This window comes from Hylobates moloch, unplaced genomic scaffold (genome assembly GCF_009828535.3).
Source record: "Hylobates moloch isolate HMO894 unplaced genomic scaffold, HMol_V3 SCAFFOLD_5, whole genome shotgun sequence".
NCBI classification, from domain to species: Eukaryota; Metazoa; Chordata; class Mammalia; order Primates; family Hylobatidae; genus Hylobates; species Hylobates moloch.
In genome coordinates, this window is record NW_026652280.1 from 118,752,438 (window position 1) to 118,773,364 (window position 20,927).

General features: G+C 42.9%; 2 protein-coding genes across 8 annotated transcripts in view; one reads left to right on the top strand and one right to left on the bottom strand.

Moving 5' to 3' along the window:
• The window catches only part of GPSM2 (G protein signaling modulator 2), a 50,189-nt gene extending 45,114 nt beyond the window's left edge, over positions 1-5,075 (bottom strand). For both annotated transcript variants that reach the window (XM_032155166.2, XM_032155167.2), the window contains exon 1: positions 4,868-5,075. The gene's annotated coding sequence lies outside the window, so the exon portion shown is untranslated. The remainder of the gene's footprint in view (positions 1-4,867) is intronic.
• Positions 5,076-20,773: 15,698 nt separating this feature from the next.
• Positions 20,774-20,927, top strand: part of AKNAD1 (AKNA domain containing 1) — a 41,075-nt gene continuing 40,921 nt past the window's right edge. For 5 of the 6 annotated variants that reach the window (XM_058439506.1, XM_058439503.1, XM_058439501.1 and 2 more), the window contains exon 1: positions 20,774-20,885. The gene's annotated coding sequence lies outside the window, so the exon portion shown is untranslated. The remainder of the gene's footprint in view (positions 20,886-20,927) is intronic. The other variant, XM_058439502.1, reaches the window with a different exon arrangement.

Here is a 20,927-nt window from a genome sequence, read left to right on the forward strand (position 1 = left end):
GGATGAGGCAGGAGGATTCCTTGAGCCCAGAAGTTGGAGGTTATAGTAATCGATGATTGCACCACTGCACTCCATTCTGGGCCACAGAGTCAGATCCTGTCTCTCAAAAAATAAAATATTTTTCTCATCCATGAGTTCTTAATGAAATTCTAAATTTCGCAATTATAAAATGTTAATTTCATACTTCTTAAGATGTAAACATGTAGCATTTACATGTTTAACAAATTAACGAATAAGTAAATGAATATAAATAAAGTTGCAAAATACTTTACTTGATGAAAACCGCACGTAGAAAGAACCACTTCTAAGACCATTAAAATAAGCAAGAAGACAGAATGCTATTCACTATTTCAATAAGAGCAATTTATAATATAGTCTTACTATTCTCAAGGGAAGAATATCTTTAAAAGTGCCTCTTACATTACGATCTCCATAACAATTAGGTAGCACTTCGCACAAAAAAAATATTCACTGAACAAACAAGCAATTCTTGATTCATGATTCATGTTTTAAGAACTCTCTAGCCAATTTAGCAATAATGTGTTCACCCATGTTCCTCATTACGTGGAGTTAACAAACCTACTTCCTAGAAATAATGTGTGTGTATATAGTGTAAGACTAGTAAAATTTGCAACAAATATTAAATTACACATTTGTTCATTAGGATAAGAAAATTTAATCATAGGACCAAGGATTGGAAAATAAATTATAGGTTTGAAAGGATATTGAGAAGTCATCAAGTTCAACCTCCAACCTCCATTACTATTTACAACTAACAATCTGCAAGGAACAAATCTCTTAATAGCATCTTCCAAGCAATGCTCCAAAAACCTCAAAATTAACAAAATTGCTAGATCACAGCATCTAACCATAAAGAAAAGGCAATCATTTTTTCCATATCCCAGGAATTGGCAGAAACATATAGAAACATCAACTAGTACATAACTCTAACTGCCTCACATTTAATTATCTGATTAGGAAGTCAAAATAGACAGACTCCCTTTAGACAGCTAAGTGGACTTCCAGGCACTGTCCAAGGTATGCAATCAGAGCAGACAAGAAAGGCCAGCTCTTTATCAAAGAGATCCTAGCCCTGCTTTACTCCATTGGCAGTAAAAAGTTTGCAAACTAGGTTACATTTTGTGCTTCTTCGAATTTATCTAAACTATCTGATCCTGACTGCCACTTAAATGCCAATAACTTTTGGTCTGTTTCTTTGTTTGTTTTTGGTCTGTTTCTTCCATCCATGGATCTATACAAACTGGTAACACTCATCAGACAATAAATATAATTTACTTTTCTTGCCTCCAGGTTAGATCATCTGAACTATATATAAACCTTTCTGGTAAGCATAGCCATTTATTACTACCAACGATGGTCAGTCATCAGCTTCAATCAATTAATATATATACATAATTTTAAAGCCCAATAGTGAAATAGAAAAGAAATGGTCCTTTCCACTAAGCATTGTTCTTTTTTTTTTTTTTTGAGACGGAGTCTCACTCTGTCACCCAGGCTGGAGTGCAATGGTGCCATCTTGGCTCACTGCAACCTCCACCTCCTGGGTTCAAGTGATTCTCCTGTCTCAGCCTCCCACAGGTGCCTAGCACCACGCCTGGCTAATTTTTGTATTTTTAGTAGAGACAGGGTTTCGCCATGCTGGGCAGGCTGGTCTCGACTCCTGGCCTCAAGTGATCCGCCCACCTGGGCCCCTCAAAGTGCTGGGATTACAGGTATAAGCCACCGCGCCTGACCCAAACACATTTTAAAGCAGAAATAAATCCCAAATGCAGAAATATTATAAATGCTTAGAAAGGATCCCTAGAGAGTTTGAGTTTAGAATTCTCCATAGGAAAATATATTAAACATGATTTTGTCTTCTCTTCCCAAAAGTTATGGCCATTCTGTGGGAAAATAAATGTTTCTATTCAATAATGTTTTGAGATAATATGGGAATAATAATTCTAACTAACTAAAAAGGACCAGGGAAAACTTTTTGGAAGCAAGGAAGTTTGTACTGCACCTTGAAGTATGGGTAGATCTTATTAGCCAAATGAAGGAAAGGCATTCCAGTCAAGGGAAAAGAATGGCTCAAGAAAAAGGGAGAGGTAGAAATGCACAGAATGTGTTCCAGGATAAGCACACAGTGTTCAGAGTAGTGAAAGAGAAGGCTGAGAAGGTAGAACAGTAACAAATTGTGAGGGACTCTGAATATGTGGCAGAAGCACATATTCATATTCAGCTTTTTTTTTTTTTTTTTTTTTTTGAGATGGATTCTTGCTCTGTCACCCAGGCTGGAGTGCAGTGGCGCGATCTCAGCTCACTGCAACTTCCGCCTCCCGGGTTCAAGCGATTCTCCTGCCTCAGCCTCCTGAGTAGCTTGGATTACAGGCATGCGCCACCACACCAGGCTAATTATCGTATTTTCAGTAGAGATGGGGTTTCACCATGTTGTTCAGGCTGGTGTCGAACTCCTGACCTTGTGATCCGTCCACCTCGGCCTCCCAAAGTGCTGGGATTACAGGCATGAGCTACTGTGCCTGGCCGCAGCCTTTTATTTACACGATGGGGAACCTTGCTGGTATTTTTTCCCCACAAAGGAATAGCCAAGTTGGATCTCTGCTAGGAAGATAAACCAGCAGCAACATATAAGGCAGGAATGGGGAGGAAAGAAAAATACTACAAAAACTCCAGAAACAACTACTGAATAGGAAGCATTTTCTTGTCATCTCACAACACCAAAGACATTGCTTTGCACATAAGAGAGGCCCAATAAACTTTTATTTCTTGTCTGGGAAGAAGATAGGAATTATAATGAGGCCAAAGAATCCTATAATAGTGAGAAAACTGGACTTTAATATATTTCTTCTCCACAGTAAAGACTGTATTCATATTTATGTAAGAAACTCAGGAAAGTCTTACTCTTCAGTTATGTTTTGTATAAAGATGATTAAGAGGATATTGAAAATATAATGTGATTTATAAGATGACTTATAAGATAATGAAGCAAGATAGTTCCAACAGAAAGACTGAAATGTTTCTGCGAAGCTACAACAAAACACAGCACTTAAAGGCATCTTTAAAGTAGAACTTGTCCCTACAAATGGAATCCAGAGACACAGCAGAGATTTAAACAGACACACAGAAGCAATACAGCATGTGCTTTGGGATCAGGCCATGATTTGAATCTCAGCACAGTGACTTATTATATGATCTTACGCTAAACTCTCAGTTGGTGTGGGCATAATGACACTTACCTAAAATGTGCTGTGATAATTACAGACATGATTTATAAAGCACCTGACCCAGCACCTGGCTCTGATACATAACAAAAGTACTCAACATAGTGCTGCAGTAATAACAGTAACTGTTATTATAAAATAGACATATTTAATATATATTCAAATAAATTTAGAATAACCTAAATCTATGTCAGGTTTTCAATTTTAAAATTCCAGAAAACTAATTACAGATTTTTAAAGATAGATCTTAGAAATATTTTATGTTTATGAAAAGGTCATTTTTAAAACTACTATAGCTTATCACTGTTTTAATTAGTCTAGTAACCAAGTCTCAGATTTATATTAAAATATGTTTGTAACACCGAATATCTGATTTAAGAACGTAAGAAAATACAACTAAACTGCTTATCTGACCAGAGAGGATTTTGGAGACATGCCTCTACAACAACATCACACAACTTTTTACTTTGAAGCCGCTCCAATACTTAAATTATAAATAATAGCCTGGGAAATAGCTGGCGAAAACGACTCCGTGGTAGTTGTAAAGAGGAGTAGATGTGAGACCACCCCTAATCCCTGAGGCCCCTCTCACCTTACACACACCATGTCAACCAACAGTGATCCACCCTTTTTAATGTTGTTTATTCACTTCTAAACAATCAACTAAAGCTGCTCCTGAATAGTGAGAACCCAAGCAAAGGTGGTATTTATCAGAAGCAATCACACCGGCTATTATCAGGCCAGAAATCTTCGGTACACCCTTCTAAAGTGGCAGCTTGAAAACTCAGCTCGGTTGGTCCTGTTAACTTCCAGCACACCCCACGAACGCTCCAATGCAAACCCGACAGAAAGGAAAGTCAAGAACCTACTTCGTTCAATTCTACGGCGTGGTTAAATTATGCATTAAGGCAAATAAAATTTCCATCCTTACTCGTCTTCTTTAACAGAGTTCAAATGCTACTAGTTCAAATGCTCTAATTGGTTATTATTAAAACAAGGAAATTACAGATTTTTTTCTTTTTTTATCTGAAGGTATTTTGTAGATTTCAGGAAAGGGTTTTCTTAACGTTTTATGTTTACTTACTCTTTTTGCAGCAACTATCAATTTCTATGGTAAATCGACCAGTTGGTGCCCCAAAGTTCACTGATTTAAACACGGTCAAGGCAGGTATTTGCCATAAACTGCCTGGTTTAGGTAGGAAGCGCCCGACTCCAAGTGATTGCAATCAGCCTCGGATTGAATTCCACGGGGATTCGGGCTTTAATTCACAATTTGTTACTCACATTCATAGTAGTAAGAAGTCGCTGGACCCTAGTATACTTTTTATCTTAAAAAAAAATACTCGGGAGTGAGGCTCTTACGCTCTACTCTCATTTTAAGACTTTCCAACAAAAAAGTAGCAACTCCTCAAGCCGAGTTTCTGGTTTCTTGAGCATCGGCGCCGCGTTCCCGCAGAGCCCACAGGTCCCGCAAGCCCCCTGCCCGCCCCCCGCCCAAAACAAAGGACGTCACCCCCAGACCTCTGGACACAGAAGCCCCACACGCACGCACACGAACCCCTCCCTGTCACCTCCCTCCGAGAGCCCCTCAAACGCCTCAGACTCCGCGTCGCGGCAGCGCTCACCTCCCGCGGGCGGGCGGGTCCCGGGTACGCGGTGAAGGTGCAGCGGCGGCCGCCTCGGGCGACAGGCGGGTGGTCACGGCCCCTCCCCAAGGCAGGGGCACCGCAGGAGGCCGGCGCGCCCCTGCTCCCGCCCCCGGCAGGTCACGTGGGCCAGAGCTCTTAGCGCCCCTCGCTTCCCCGGAGCGTCCCTCTGCCAGCTAGGGGTCCCGCCGCTCCGCCGGCCTCAACGCCGCCCTCCTCTGCGCCTGCGCCCCGGCTCCTGGCGCTTTCATTCAAACCGACAACGCCCCGCGTCTTTCGGACCGGCCAATGGCTGGCGGCGTAGCGGGGCGGGGCGGGGGGCTGGTTTCCCCCCTCTTCGCAGTCCTGGCTACCGGTCTGCGTGTCAAGGTGACGGGGGACTTGGGAGCATGGTCCTCCTCTGCTCCGGGACGTGTCCTCAACTCTCAGATTGAAGTTTCTTTCCTGTCCTCTTCTTTCTTCTTCAGACACTAAAAAGCAGAGCAATAAATATTGTCCAGAGTTGGCCGGGCGCAGTGGCTGACGGCTGTAATCCCAGTACTTTGGGAGGCCGAGGCGGGCGGATCACCTGAGGTCGGGAGTTCGAGACCAGCCTGACCAACATGGAGAAACCCCGTCTCTACTAAAAATACAAAAATTAGCTGGGTGTTGTGGGCCATGCCTGTAATCCCAGTGACTCAGGAGGCTGAGGCAGGAGAATCGCTTGAACCTGGGAGGCGGAGGTTGCCGTGAGCCGAGATCGCACCATTGCACTCCAGCCTGGGCAACAAGAGCGAAATTCCGTCTCAAAACCAGAACAAAACAAACAAAAAAACATCTTACAGAGTTCAGATAGGGGCTGGCCTAGATCCCTTTAAAAAAGCGGCGCTGGTTTTTGGAAGACTTGGTGCTGCCCTCCAGAATGAGTGTCCCAAGCGGCAGATGCGGGATGTAGAAGAAAAAGAGGCCTCTGTGGAAGGAAAGGGACCGTGTGAAAGTCTGAACAAGGCAGCCTCAGTTCTTGAGGCTGTGTCCAACTCTGGCGTTTCCAGCTGTTGGAAAAGCAAACTTCTGTTGACTGCAGAATCGCTGGTTCCCAGGAACACTGGGTGGCAGTTTCACTCAGTTTCAGTGCCTACATTCTAAAGACACTGGGAAGAATAAGTTTTATTTCCATTCACCTCTCCTCCATGTCAAGGTGACCCCAAAATAGTTGAAGAACAAACCTTGTAGTTTGTTCTTCACAAAATACCGGCCGGGCGCGGTGGCTCACGTCTGTAATACCAGCATTTTGGGAGGCCGAGGTGGGCGGATCACCTGAGTTGGAGACCAGCCTGGCCAAAATGGTGAAACCCCGTCTCTACCAAAAATACAAAAATTAGCCGTGCCTGGTGGTGGGCACCTGCAATCCCAGCTATTCGGGAGGCTGAGGCAGGAGAATTGCTTGAACCCAGGAGGCGGAGGTTGCAGTGAGCCGAGATCGCACCACTGCACTCCAGCCTGGGCGACAGAGCGAGACTCCGTTTCAAACAACAACAAAAACCAAAATACCAAGACCAAAGTCTTTCTGGGGTAAAGCATCTGATAAATTTACTTAGATTATTTCTCAAATAGATATTTCTCTTCTGAAATGAAGTTTAAACGTTTCTACAGGGTAAAGGCTATGTTAAAGAAAACTCGGGGTTCAGTATCTCTGTGAATGATGGCCATAACCAGTGATCCAAGCAACATTTCCCATTAGGTTCATGTTATGGCAAATTGCTTAAAGGAACAGCTTTGTCATCAAACTAGACCTGGGTTTGAGTTCCAACTCTGCTATTTACTGGCTGATTGACCTTGAATGAGTTATCTTCTTTAGTCTTAGTTTCCCCAACTGTAAAACATAATAAAGCCTCTTCTAATAAGGGTTGCTATGATGCTTCCATGAGGTAAGGTTGTTAAGTGGTTGACATAGGGCCTGACACATAGAAACTGCTCCATACTTGATACCTATTATCATTATTATCAACAACCATCTTTAATATCAGGTTCTTGTAAATAACAATGGAATTGGTTGGCTGTACTGTTTCAGAGGTAGGTATTAATTCCTTCTTAATCATAAATTATTTTAAAGTATGGATACTGTGAAAGCCACAAAGGAAGTTTTATATATATAGAGAGAGAGAGAGAGACAGGACCTCCCTCTGTCACCCAGGCTGGAGATCACTGCTCAGCAGCCTCAACCTCCCAGGGCCAAGTGATCCTCCAATCTCACCCCACCCCTACACCCCAGTAGCTTGACACTATGTCTGGCTAATTTTATTTTTTCAGTAGAGAAAAGGTCTCACTATGTTGCCCAGGCTGGTCTTGAACTCCTGGGCTCAAAGGATCCTCCTGCCTCGGCCTCCCAAAGTGCTGAGATTATAGGCGTGAGCCCCCTCACCCAGCCAGAAGTACATTACATTCAACATGTCCAAAAGTATTTACCCCCTGCAAATCTTCTCTTACATATGTGATTTCTATCTCTGATATTACTTACTTCCATCTTCCTAATCACTCAAATTGAAAAATATCTTTTAAATGGTATAAGTCAGATTATGTCACTCTCGTACTTATAAACCTTTAGTGATTTCCCATTTAATTTAAAATAAAATCCAAACTTCCTATGGGGGAAAAAGGCCTTAAGCCATCTTGCCCCTGCCAATTTCTCTCTTCTCTCCTATTTTTTCCTCCTGCTGCCTCACTTTCCTCCAAGTACACAGGGCATTCTTCATGCCCTAGAACAGACTAAGCCTCAAGGTTCTCTCAGGACCTCCTCCCTGCCTAGATTTTCCCCGAGGTGTTTAAATGGTTGGCTTCTTTTCATCCTCAGCTCTCAGCTTATTCATTACAGTATTCAGCAAGTATGTATTAAGTTTCTGCTGTGTGTCAGGAACTGTTCTAGTACAGGGAATATAGTAGTGAGCACAACAGAACACAGCTCCTGATCTCTTGGAGCTCAACAAAAATAAATAACAAGAAAAATATCAGGACCGTGTGTGCTCACACCTGTAATTCTAGCACTTTGGGAAGCTGAGGTGGGAGGACTGCTTGAGGCCAGGAGTTTGAGATCAGCCTGGGCAACATAGTGAGACCCTGTCTCTACAAAAATAATTTTTTTTTATTAGCCTGGTGTGGTGGCACACACTTGTAGTCTCAGCTACTCAGGAGGCTGAAGCTGAGGCCCAACCTTCCTAACATGAACCATTTACTCTATAGGATGATAAATCTCCTATTTCCTAAATATGTTAAGACATCTAAAATTTGGTACACCCTCCTTCTGAGATTTTGAATTCTATTAATTGCTACCATATTCTGATGTTCATCTAATAATTAACTTGTAACAGTTTTGATAAAGAATCTATTACCAGCTGGGCACGGCAGCTCATTCCTGTAATCCCAGCACTTTAGGAGGCCAAGGTAGGTGGACTGATTGAGCCCAGAAGTTTGAGACCAGCCTAGGCAACACAGTGAGATCTCATCTCCACAAAAAGATTTTAAAAATTAGCCAGGCATGGCTATAGTCCCAGCTACTCAGGAAGCTGAGGTGGGAGGATTGCTTGAGCCTGAGAGGTTGAGGCTGCAGTGAGCTGTGATCATGCCACTGCACTCCAGTCTGGGAAACAGAACCAGACTGTGTCTCAAGGGGGAAAAAAAAGGCCAAGTGTGGTGGCTCACGCCTGTAATCCCAGCACTTTGGGAGGCCGAGGCAGGTGGATCACCCGAGGTTAGGAGTTTGAGACCAGTCTGGCCAACATGGCAAAACCCCATCTCTGCTAAAAATACAAAAATTAGCTGGGAATGGTGGCGCGTGCCTGTAATCCCAGCTACTTGGGGGCTGAGGTGGGAGGATAGCTTGAGCCTGGGAGGCAGAGAGTGCAGTGAGCTGAGATCACGTTACTATACCCCAGCCTGGGTGACAGAGTGAGACCCTGTTTCCAAAAAAAAAGTTGAAAACTAAGAAAAAACACTGTGAATTTGTACATACTTCCCACACGTGCCTCTCTCTATCACTTCCTTCTGGTATCTTTCTATTAAAAAAAAAAAAGGTATGAAAAGAGATTAAGTGCTTGGGGGAGGCAGATAATACAGATGTTAGTGGTTGGGTGGAGTGGAGAGAATCTGTCCTGAGCTGGGGTGACCAATCATCCCGAGACTGAGAGGGTCCCAGGATGAGTGACTTCCAATTTTAAAACCTTGAGGAGTTGGCAAAGGCAATAGCATGGAAACGCTTTAGGACTTGTAGATCAAAGATGGTAGGTTTGAGAAGCCTGTCTGAGAAAGAGAAGCAAGTAAGTAGCTTAGGGCTTTAACCAGGAGACACCTCTCTTTCTTTACAGCATTAGTGAAGATATACTAATACCTTTTAGGGTTCACTAAAGAGGTGGGCGCTATCACTGGTTAACAGCAGATCTAGCAGCTGCCTTTGCTTTGCCAGCAAAGCAATCAAGTGCTCTTAATTTACATGGTGTCAGGTGTAAAGGAAGTAGCAAACAAGTTGCCCGGTAAAACTTCATTACTACCATATTGTTCAAAAAATCAGTAGGGTGGCTTGCTTAGAAAGGAAGCGAGACTCTTATGATGACCCTAGAAGTCTTCTACGTACCGAATTTCTAAGAGTCTGTTTGCCTTTAGGGTAACATACTTGCTCAGATGTTCTCCTCTAAAGATAATGACACTGTTTTATGATGTTATTATCAGTTTTAATAATGGGATTGCAAATGTGCCCAGAGGTTTAGGCAAATCATACCAATACAAATTGTCATCATTTGGAATTCTTTCTACCTTAGTGGCTAGACTCCACCTCAGATGATCGTCACTGACTCTTCCCAAACCATCGTGTTTTGCATTAGTAGAATCTTGGTAGGGCTCTAGTCTCAGAGACATTAATCCATTTATGCCTGAGGTTGCAATTTTTTGAATTTTTGCAATCAGACCTTGGTGATGACCTTGAGCAGTAGGCTATAAATAATTCTCACATGCTTAGCGTTCCAATAATGGAGGGATTGTGCAGAAAAGGGTAGATCTTTTATGAATATTTGAGCAACACGACCATGCCAATGTCTATGAATTCTACCCATTGCCTCCACTCTCACAAATTATGACTATTCATCCTCTGACCACAGGCTTCCTTTAAGACATTTTTGTGTTCACAGAGCCTCTCAAACCAATTTAGGAGGATTATAGATGTTCTCTCTAGCAAGCTAGTCACAAAGGCTTTTTCAGTCCACCTTTCTCAGTTAAATATTCACCCTTACTTGCCCTTCCATTTGGGGAAGAGGGAGAAGGAGAGAAGGTAAAAAGGTTTGACATTTTTTGAGCACCTACCATGTGTCAGACACTGAGCAAGGCATTTCCATATACTTATCTAATTTAATTGCCACGAGCACCCTTTATCTCCATTTTGTGGATGTGGGGACTGAGGTTCAGATCACTTAGATAACTTATCCAAGGTCCTCAATTACTAAGGAGCAGAGCTAAGGGTCACACTCAGTTTTTGTTTTGTTTGTTTGTTTTTGAGACAGAGCTTCGCTCTTGTTGCTCAGGCTGGAGTGCAGAGGTGCATTCTCAGCTCATTGTAACCTCTCCCTCCTGGGTTCAAGCGATTATCCTGCCTCAGCCTTCCAAGTAGCTGGGATTACAGGCATGCGCCACCATGCCCTCCTAATTTTGTATTTTTAGTAGAGAAGGGTTTCTCCATGTTGGTCAGGCTTGACTTGAACTCCCGATCTCAGGTGATCCGCCTGCCTCGGCCTCCCAAAGTGCTGGGATTACAGGTGTGAGCCACCGCGCCCGGCCCAAACTCAGTTTTTAAACAACTTGTGCTTTTCCACTCTCCTCAAGCAGCCAAATTGGTCTTCTTCCCTTCCTTCCCTCCTCCCTGTCTGCCTTCCCTTTTCTCACTGTCTGCCTTCCCTTTTCTCACTGTCTGCCCTCCCTCCTTCCACCAGTATTTTATTATTGTGATAAATGCTACTAAGGAGATACATGGAGTACTCTGGAGGCTTCTATCAGGGGACCCTGGCCTACTGTAGGAATGAGAGAAGGTTCTGGAGGAAGTGGCATGCTAAGAGTTGAGTAAGAAATAGCCAGGTAGAAAGGCAAGAGGAAGGTGGGGTGGACACTTCAGGCCCCATGGACAGATGAAGGGAAGGTCTAAGGTAGGCAGGAGGCAGTGTATTTGAGGAGCAAAAGAAGTTCAGGGGACAGGGGACCCCCAGGGGCCAAGGAGTAAGTGCAGAGAGTCAGCGCTTCAGGGAGAGGATTCCAGTCCTCATCACTAGCTGCACATCACACTCACATGAAGCACTAAGGAAGAGGATTATTTGCAGTCTTTTTTTTTTTTTTTTGAGACAGAGTCTCGCTTTGTCGCCCAGGCTGGAGTGCAGTGGCGCGACCTCGGCTCACTGCACCCTCTGCCTCCCAGGTTTGCGTGATTCCCCTGCCTCAGCCTCCCGACTAGCTGGGATTACAGTTGCGTGCCACCACATCTGGCTAATTTTTTGTATCTCTAGTAGAGACGGGGTTTCACCATGTTGGCCGGGCTCAAACTCCTGACCTCATGATCCACCCGCCTTGGCCTCCCCCTCCCAAAGTGCTGGGATTACAGGTATGAGTCACCGCACTTTATCCTTGAGTAGTGTTTCTAACTGGGGGCCCTATCGGCGTTTTGGACGAGAGCATTCTTCTTTGCACAGGACTTTACTTCCGCCGTGGCCCCTGAGTACTAAATGCCAGCTGCACTCCCCCTCCATTTCTAAAAGCCCCTGGGTGGTCCTGCCATCCTATTGAGAACCAACTGCTCTAGTTCAGGCTGCAGGAGTGTCACTGCCACCAACTTCAGGACCATGCTTTATCCCTTCATCTAGCAACATCCGAACTCTTCTTTTGGTGGATCTTCTTCCCTGTAGACATCCTAATGGTTCTCATGTATACCACCATGACACACTGGGAGCATTTCCAGTTCCATGAAATAAATGTTGAGATCCTGCCATCCCTGCCATATGCCCTGGTTGGGAGTACAGATAGGCTAGTGACAGGCCAGATATGAAACAATTAATTACAAGATAGTGGGGAAAGTGTAACCAAGGAACCTTGTACAGGGCATAAATTGGCAAAAGATGAAGGGATGACCTCTCCTGGCCAAGGAGGCCAGAGAGGAAGGGCATTCCAGGTGTGTCTTCTTCAAAGACTTGGGGACATAAAACACCAGGTGAGCTTGGGGAGCTATAAATAGCTTGGGATTGTTGAAGCATGAATTCCAAGGCAAGGTGTGGTAGGAAGACAGGTTGGAGAGGTAGGCTGCCACAGTTCACAAAGGGCCTCAGAGGCCATGTGGAGCTTAGACAGTATGCAAAACAAACTGCCAAATATGTTACACTTGCAAACCTGCAATCATCCTAAAATGATAACATCTGAATGAGGTCATTAAAAATTTTCTGAAGAGCTTTATAGATAAGGTTACTGCTGTTTGATACAAGTTTCTCCCTGGCTCTATAATCTCATTTTATGAAGTTCCTGTGTGCCTCGGAAGATTTTAAAGTCTCTTTTCTTGTATTATTATCATATTTTTGAGACAGGGTCTCCCTCTGTTACCCAGGCTAGAGAGCAGTGGTGTGATCATAGCTCACTGCAGCCTCCAACTCCTGGGTTCAAGCGATCCGTTCTGCCTCAGCCTCCTGAGTAGCTAGGACTACAAGCTTGTGAGCTTCTGTCACCATGCCCAGCTGGTGTGTGTGTGCGTGTGTGTGTGTGTGTGTGTGTGTGTGTTTTAAAGACAGGGTCTTGCTATGTTGCCCAGCTGGTTTTAAACTCCTAGCCTCAAGTGATCCTCCACCCTCAGACTCCCAAAGTGCTGGGATTACAGGTGTGAGCTACCAAGGCCTGCTCATGTATTATGATTATTATTATTTTGAGACAGGGTCTGGCTCTGTCACCCAGGGTGGAGTTCAGTGGCATGATCTTGGCTCACTGCAACCTCTGCCTCCTGGATTCAAGTGATCCTCCCACCTCAGCCTCCCAAGTAGCTGGGACTACAGGTGTGCACCACCACACCCAGCTAATATTTGTATTTTTAGTAGGGACGGGGTTTCACCATGTTGGCCAGGCTGGTCTCAAACTCCTGACCTCAAGTTATCCATCTGCCTCAGCTTCCCAAGCTTCCCTCAGCTGTATTATTTTTAACAGCTTTCTTGAGGTATGGCTGACATACAATCAACAGGACATATTTAAAAGGCACGATTTGTGAAGTTCTGAAAAAAAATCACCACGATCAACATATCTATCACTTCTAAAAATTTCCTCATGTCTCTTGATCACCCCATCTCCCTTCTCGACCTCCACCCAACTCAGGCAACCACTGATCTACTTTCTATTATTATATATCACTTTGCATTTTTCACGATTTTATATAAATGGAATTATACAATATATACCCTCTGTGTGTGTGTGTGTGTGTGTGTGTGTGTGTGCGTGTGTGTGTGTAACCTGGCTTCCTTTAAATAGCTAAATTTCAGTCAAGCACCACATAACAGCATTTTGGTCAATGACAGATTACATCTATGACAGTGGTCCCGTAAGATTATATTACCATATTTTTACTGAAACTTTTCTATGTTTAGGTACACAAATATTTACTATTGTGTTACAATTGCCTACATAATTTAGTATGGTAACATGCTGTATGAGTTTGTAGCCTAAAAGCAATAGGCTATACGATATGGCCTAGGTGTGTAGTAGGCCATACCATCAGTTTGTGTAAGTACACCCTATGATGCATTTCTCAGAATGTATATCTGGTGTTAAGTGACACATAACTGTATTTTGAGATTCATCCATGTATTACAGTTGCAGGTATCAATAGTTATCATTTTTAATTTTTTTTAAACTTTCCAATTTTGAAGGTATGCCCTCCTGCTGTATCTCAATAAATTACAATTGTTCCACAGGATAAAAAAGCTTCACATCAAGAGGGACTTTGGGGTAGTAGTACCCACTGGAGGTACAATAAATGCTGCTTGGGGATGAAATGATGAGGCATAGATCCCGGTTTTCTGAGAATCCTCCAAAAGAGTACTATGGTAAGCAAAACAATGGCCCCGAAAGATGTCTAAGTACTAATCCCTGGAATCTGCAAATGTGTTACCTTACATGTCAAAGGGATTTTGCAGATGCAATTAAATTAAGGGTCTGGAGATGATTATCCTAGATTACCCGGGTGAGCCCAGTGTAATCACAAGGGTCCTTGTAAGTGAAAGACTGAGGCAGGAGTGTCACAGTCAGAGGAGATTTGAAGATGTTGTGATGTTGCTTTTGAAGATGAAGGAAGGAGCCATGGGCCAAGGAATGCAAGTGGTTTCTAGGAGCTGGAAAAGGCAAGAAACTTGATTCTCCTGTCAAGCCTCCAGAAGGAGTGCAGCCCTGCCTACACCTTTATTTCAGTCCAGTGAAATTATTTTCAGACGTTGACCTCCAGAACTTAATCAATTTGTGTAGTTTTACACTACATTTGTGGTAACTTTGTGAAATAAAATTTATGAGAGGTCATTGGTTGACTGAGCTCCTGCACTAGGCCCCAGCAGACCAGACCAAACTGAATGGAGTCACTTGTGCTAGGGGCCATATAACCAAACTGAACTTAGAAATGGGTCAGTTTTCCAAAAAACAGGAAATTCATAGCAACCAACCTAATGGGGCCCAGTCAACTTGATTAGGCATGATAAGGAAATCCCCTCTGCTTAAAGTCACTTTGAAACAACCAATCTGCTTATTGTTCCTTGTTCCTTATTTCTGCCTACTTCAGCCTTTTCTGCCTGTAAAGCCCAGCCTCTCTGCTCAGCTCATTGAAGAGCCTTTCTATTTCATAGATGGGATGCTGCCTGATTCATGAAGTGCCAATAAAAGCCCATTAGGTCTTTGAAATCAATTTGTTGAAATTTTGTTCCTTAACAATTTGTTATAGAAGCAATAGGAAACTAAAATAACCAATCTTATTAAAAACAACAACAACACTGATAAGTCTGACTGCTTCTATTTCTTCTTCCTGTTTGTGACATGTGGTCTTACAGGAGTAGAAGCACGTTGGCTTTGGATGACCTATCCTAGCTCTGTTCCTCTGAGCTTGGTTATCTTTTTTTTTTTTTTGAGACAGGGTCTCACTCTGTCATCCAGGCTGGAGTGCAGTGGCATGCTCTCAGCTCACTGCAACCTCTGCCTCGCAGGCTCAAGTGATTCTTGTGCCTCAGCCTCCCGAGCAGCTGGGACCACAGGTGCATGCCACCATGCCCCATGCCTGACTAATTTTTTTTTTTTTTTTTGTATTTTTAGTAGAGGCAGGGTTTCACCATATTGGCCAGGCTCGTCTCAAACTTTTGTCCTCAAGTGATCTGCCTGCCTTGTCCTTCCAAAGAGCTGGAATTACAGGCATGAGCCACAGAGTCCTCAGTTCTCATATTAAAGAAGCAATGATATTTACTTCGGGGGCTGTGGAAAGGACTGAAGAGATATACACAAAGCACCTACCACACAGTAGGCTTTTAATCCCACCTTACACCTGATTCCAAGGGATTAAATCCTGGCTGCTAGTGGCCTGCTGTGTAATTTTAGCTAAACTGCCTCCTCTTCTTCAATCTGTTCCACAAGTTTAAAGGGAGATACTTAAGTCCCCAAGAATGTTTAATTAGGGTTTGCAACGTGACTGGATACTGTTGGTTGAAAAGTGTTATTTAGAGGCAAAGTGCTGTTATTTTTGAGCAGATAATTGTTTCCTGTCCTAAGTTGTTTAACCTTGTACAGAGTTTCCTTCTCTGAGATAATGACATTGCTTGAGAGGGTAAAGAAGTACCTCACCTAGGTGTTGTGAGTTCTAGTTAATTAATGCTTTTGAAGCCTACACAAGCCTATCATAAAAGACTAAACGTTGATTATTTACCTTTCATATGGTTGTCACTTCCGGTATCTCAATACTGTCTAGTAAAAATTGGCATTGCAGCATTGGATCAGGTAATATTTACTTCATCGTCGTGTTGGGGGCTCTAACTTATGACTATGCAAAGAGCTTTGTGCTTTTTACAAGAAAGGGGTTAGGGAAGTATTGATAGCTATTGTTTTTCTACCATGGCACAACTTATAACAGATTTACATTTCAAATCCTCATCTCATATAAAACCATACAAACTGACTAAGAAAGCTAAAATTGTTAAATACTGAGAGAGGTATTTTACATAATGGTTAATAAGTTTTTAAAGCTAGCATGTATGAAGACATTATGTGTCAGGCACTGTTCTAAACCTTATGCATGCATTAAAGCTAAAGTAGGCATAGGCTGGGTGCGGTGGCTCACACCTGTAATTCCAGCACTTTGGGAGGCTGAGGCAGGAGGATTGCTGGAGTGCAGGAGTTCAAGGCCAGCCTGGCAAACAAAGTGAGACCCCGCCTCCACAAAAAAAAAAAAAAAAAAAAAAAATTAGCTGGGTGCAGTGGCAGGAACCTGTAGTCCCAGCTACTTGGGAGGTTAAGGCAGGAGGATCACTTGAGCACTGGAGGTTGAAGCTGCAGTGAGCTACAATCACGGCACTGCACTCCAGCCTGGGCGACAAAGGAAGACCCTGTTTCAAAAATAAATAAATAAATAAAGTTCAAGTGATTCTCATGCATCAGCCTCCCAAGTAGTTGGGATTACAGGCACGCGTCACCATGCCCGGCTAGTTTTTGCATTTTTAGTAGAGACGGGGTCTCATGATGTTGGCCAGGCTGGTCTTGAACGCCTGGCCTCAAAGGATCCGCCCACCTCAGCCTCCCAAAGTGCTGGGATTATAGGCATGAGCCACCGCACCTGGCCTACAAATATGTTTAAAACATAGAACATGACCTAACAAAGGTAATCATCTTTTCATACGTTTAAGTGTCATGTATGTTTGTATATCTTTTTTCTCTTAATTCATGTCCATTGTTCTTTGGGGTCATTTTTTTTTAAATTGATTTGAGTGATCTTTATTCTAAAATACTTGGAAAAATACAAGAAAGCATGACAAGGGGTACTGATTAAATTCTCCCCTGCCTTCACAAGCACATTGCCAGGTTTTGTTGATTGTTACTCAAAAATGTCTTATGTCTTGAACACATCAACTTGTTTAATCTCTGCACCAGTTCCTTTCAGCTTTCCCAATAAACAATGTTATTTTCCATCCTCAGGTCTTTGCACACATGTCCCCTCAGCCCAGAATGCTCTGCCCCGACTCTCTGCGTCGCTGGTTTGTGTCCTTCAGGCTCCAGTTGAAATGCATGGCCTTGGAGAGCCCTTTCCTGCCTATCCGATCTCGAGAAAGGTTTTCCTTCCTTATATTCTTTGTTCCAGCAGTGTCTTCCTATCATTCATAGCACTTATCACCATTTATAATAATATACAATGTGTTAAATCCTTTGGACTCAGTTAATGAATATTTGGAAAGTGACTAGAATAGCATCAGGTGCATTGTGCTACATAAGTGTTGATTTAAACAGCAACTCACATACTCTTCACAACAACCTTATGTGGTAGTGCTATTAATACCCCCATTTTACAGATGAACAAACTAAGGACCAGAGAAGTTAAGCAACTTCCCTAAGATAGCACAGTAGTGAGCAGCAGAGCCTAACTACAAACTCAGTCTGGCACCGAAGTCCATAACCTAACTGTTCTCTATATTTCCTTTTGATTCCAAGACCTACATGGTACTGTGTGCCTAATAGGTACACTCAATAAATATTTGTTTAATAAATGAAGGAACAGTTCTAATGGGAAAATAAAAGTTACCTGTAATCCTACCACATGTCTTGAGATTCATTCTATAGATATTTCTTCTAATATAAAAATAGACTTTTAATCAAAATCATAACTTTTTGAAATTATTTTGAGGAGCATAGATTAGGTATCAATGTGCAATATATTTAACCTTGTATTCATTATTTTAAAAAAATTATAATTACAAGTCAATGTTCTTCCTTTAGGCAGGGGGAGGAGGGCAGAGGAGAGAAGCATAAGTCTTTGGTTAAGGGAGGAAGGGTTTTCCTAAAATATTCTGGCCCTTCTTATCTCCAGGCAGAGGTTGCAAAACTTATGTTTGAAAGTTTAGGGAAGGGCAGAGAAGTTTCAGGGACAAGATTAAAAACAAATTATACTTATTCGAGGCTGGGTATGGTGGCTCATGCCTGTAATCACATCATTTTGGGAGGCCAAGGAGGAGGATCGCTTGAACCCAGGAGTTTGAGATGAGCCTGGGCAACATAGCATGACCCTGCCTCTACAAAAAAAAAAAAAGTTAGTTAGGTGTGGTGGTATGTGCCTGTGGTCCCAGCTACTTGGGAAGCTGAGACAGGAGGATTGCTTGAGCCCAGGAGGTAGAGGCTGCGGTGAGCCATAATCATGCCACTGCACTCCAGCCTGGGTGACACAACAAGACTCTATCTTTACAAAATAAATAAATAAATAAATAAAATTTAAAAATTACACTTCTTTGGTTGGGCGTGGTGGCTCATGACTGTAATCCCAGCACTTTGGGAGGCCCAGGCAAGCGGGTTACGAGGTCAAGAGATCAAGACCATCCTGGCCAACATGGTGAAACCCTGTCTCTACTAAAAATACAAAAATTAGCTGGGCTTGGTAGCACGTGCCTGTAGTCCCAGCTACTCGGGAGGCTGAGGCAGGAGAATCACTTGAACCCGGGAGGCGCAGGTTGCAGTGAGCTGAGATTGCGCCACTGTACTCCAGCCTAGCGACAGAGTGAGACTCTGTCTCAAAAAAAATGAGATTATACTTCTTTAAATCAATGTGTTTTAAAGTTTATCACTGGAATTATTTTCAGAAAATCAATTGGTAAGAGTTTTCTAAATGTTCCCAAAGCACAGCAAAGGTCCGTGGTTTACAGCACACACTAGGCTATGTCAATGGGAAAATTGGATAAAAAGACAGGGCTAACCTCACCAAAGAGCAAGGAAAACCAGCAAAGTTTTCTGGTAAAACATAGGCAGGAAGTTTCTCCAAATACTGCTTTACTCACAGTTTTAAAAGGCTTTCCACCCTTCCCCCCCAACTTCTAAAATAGTTTGAGGATAACAAATTTGTAACAGCTGGTCATCAAATTCATGCACACTCCCAAAAGGACGACAGCTCCAAGACTGACTATAAATAATACATCCATCTGGCTCTTGTAGGAGTATTGGATTGACTTGTTGCCCATCACGGTGTCTCCCTTCTGCCACCCCACAATGACAGGGTGAAGCTAGACGGCCTCACTGAATGGTATATGGTTACAGTTGAGGCACTTCATTGTGGGTACCCCACATTTCTGAGATAAAGTTAGCTGGTAGAATTACCAGAGCATAATCAAATGCAGTCATTATAGAGGGAGCCTAGATCATGTTACCTTTGAAAATATTTGAATCTAGAAACACCATACACTGGATACAAAATTCATGAATCCCTGACTCCTGGGCGTGGCCTTGGACATATTATTCTGAGCCATCTCCTATTTTCTTTCATATGTAAATAGAATTCTTGAGCTAGGAATAGAAGGAGAGAAAGAGAAAATTGAAACAGCCAGACCAAGTGTTTTTGAATGCTCTTAAAAGACAAAAAAAAAAAAAAAAAAAGACAAAAGTTTGTATCACATCAGAAGTTCCCTATGTGGTCTTCAAAACTGGTTTCTTGCAGTTAAAAGAACCCAGAAGAAGCAGGCACGCCATGATTTTGAAGCTCCATTTTTGTTCCATTATTCAACTGCAGTCAACTTCCAACTGTTGAAAAAAAGATGATTTAGAATTAAAGGATTGCTGTCTGTGTCGCAAGGCCCTTCAACTTGTTCACCCTGTGATATCCAGAGACTCCAAGATGTTGGTGAGTTTCTATTGCAATTGCCATATTGCCATGGTTTTGCCTCTTTGTGTTGACTGTAGCATTGTGTTGTTTGAAGACAGAGCAGCATATTGCTTTGTGCAGTACAAATTATTGATGGATAATGTACTTAAAGCTTTTAGGTGTACACTATTCACATTCTAAATGACAAATACAAAAAGGAATAATCAGAATTTGGGTCGTTGAATCAATTGCCTCCAACAGCCAACTCTCACCGTGAAAAAGTCAGTAGGGCTGATCTTAGAAGTGTAGGACTTGTGTTACGTGGTTGTGCTAACTGGTACTTTAGTGGAGGGGCAGAGAACGTGAGTAAAAACAATGCCTGCTTTCTCCTCCACGTATGGGTCCTACACATCATCCCCAGTTTGCCTGGTTTGTAGAGGTTTAAACACCGAACAGAGGGTGTTGGGAATGAGATAAAGAGATTGTCACAGGAACATGGCCCCACAGTTTTCCTTTGGTGATGAAAACAATCCCATCAACATGGAAAACTGTTATCACAAAATGGGCTTAGTGAACAGAAGAAATGTCACCTACCAGCCAGAAACAACAATTCGCTGACCATCTTTGGCCTCTTGCCACTGAGGAGTTTTGGTTTTCCCATCTGTAGAAATTCTTAATTGAGTCCATCAGATTCCCAGTCATCCTAGCCATGGTTACCTTCTTCTCTAAGTTGGCAGGTTAGTGAGCTTAGGCTAGCACTTCAGCATCAAATTTAGACTTCATGATAAAGTAAATCATACAGGGAATAGCTGTCAGCATGGTGACCACCTTGTTGTTCATTCCTACTCAGGAACTGGCCTGAAGTGTTTTCACAGCCTGGGTCACTGTGATATCCTGGCCCTGTTTGCTCAAAGAGTTAATCTCAGAATGACTTGTGAGGTATTGCTGAGCACATAATGGTCAGGATAGCTGCATAAGCAGGCGTGGCCCCAAATGTAGTCACCTGACTTCAGAAAATCAAATTGGATTCTACAGAAAGATTCTGTTGGATTCTGACCGGAACCTCTTTGGATGTGCCTTTGGATTTCAAGATTGAGCCAAGTGTTGATGTGGGAAGATGCTCCAGTTCCTCCAGTTATCTGAAAGAAGCTCATTACAATGCTAAGGGTATGGACTGTCCTTTTCCAGAAAAAATCCTCTTGATATTTT